Source organism: Bison bison, unplaced genomic scaffold, assembly GCF_000754665.1.
Source record: "Bison bison bison isolate TAMUID 2011002044 unplaced genomic scaffold, Bison_UMD1.0 scf7180017864390, whole genome shotgun sequence".
NCBI classification, from domain to species: domain Eukaryota; kingdom Metazoa; phylum Chordata; class Mammalia; order Artiodactyla; family Bovidae; genus Bison; species Bison bison.
The window spans coordinates 7,027,228-7,028,507 of NW_011494962.1; the positions used below are offsets into that span (position 1 = coordinate 7,027,228).

General features: G+C 52.7%; 1 pseudogene; it reads left to right on the plus strand.

Moving 5' to 3' along the window:
* LOC105002242 overlaps nucleotides 1–1,280 on the plus strand; it is an 11,184-nt pseudogene that overhangs the window by 6,776 nt on the left and 3,128 nt on the right.

A 1,280-nucleotide genomic window follows, 5' to 3' on the forward strand; every position in this document is an offset into this window, starting at 1 on the left:
CCAATTTGCCTTGATTCATGGACCTGACATTCTAGGTTCCTATGCAATATTGCTCTTTACAGCATCAGACCTTGCTTCTATCACCAGTCACATCCACAGCTGGTTATTCTTTTTGCTTTGGCTCCATCCCTTCATTCTTTCTGGAGTTATTTCTCCACTGATCTCCAGTAGCATACTGGGCACCTATTGACCTGGGGAGTTTCTCTTTCAGTATCCTATCATTATGCCTTTTCATACTGTTCATGGGGTTCTCAAGGCAAGAATACTGAAGGGTTTGCCATTCCCTTCTCCAGTGGACCACATTCTGTCAAATCTCTCCACCATGACCCGCCCGTCTTGGGTTGCCCCACAGGCATGGCTTAGTTTCATTGAGTTAGACAAGGCTGTGGTCCTAGTGTGATTAGATTGAATAGTTTTCTGTGAGTATGGTTTCAGTGCGTCTGCCCGCTGATGCCCTCTTGCAACACCTACCATCTTACTTGGGTTTCTCTTACCTTGGGCGTGGGATATCTCTTCAGGGCTGCTCCAGCAAAGCACAGCCATTGCTCCTTACCTTGGACGAGGGTTATCTCCTCACCACCGCCCTTCCTGACCTTCAACGTGGGATAGCTCCTCTAGGCCCTCCTGTGCCCGCGCAGCCACGGCTCCTTGGACATGGGGTTGCTCCTCCCCGCCGCTGCCCTTGGCCTTGGGCTTAAGGGCATGGGGTAGCTCCTCCCGCCCGACCCCCCTGGCCTCAGGCTTGGGGGGTGGGGTATCTCCTCCTGGACGCTGCCCCTGACCTCGGATGCGGGGTAACTCCTCTCGTCGCCACCCCTGACCTTGGACACGGGGTAGCTCCTCTCGGCCGTTCCTGTGCTGTCGCAGTCTGGTACTCTCGGCCACTGCCCCTGACCTCGGATGTGGGGTAACTCCTCTTGGCCGCCGCCCTTCGGGCATGGGGTCCTCCCAGCTTCTGCCCCTGACCTCAGACGTGGGGTGGCTCCTCTTTGTCACGCTTGGCGCGCCAGCTGAAGTTGAACGGTTCTATGAAGACTTACAAGACCTTTTAGAACTAACATCCAAAAAAGATGTCCTTTTCATTATAGGGGACTGGAATGCAAAAGTAGGAAGTCAAGAAACACCTGAAGTAACAGGCAAATTTGGCCTTGGAATACAGAATGAAGCAAGGCAAAGACTGATAGAGTTTTGCCAAGAAAATTCACTGGTCATAGCAAACACCCTCTTCCAACAACACAAGAGAAGACTCTACACGTGGACATCACCAGATGGTCAACACC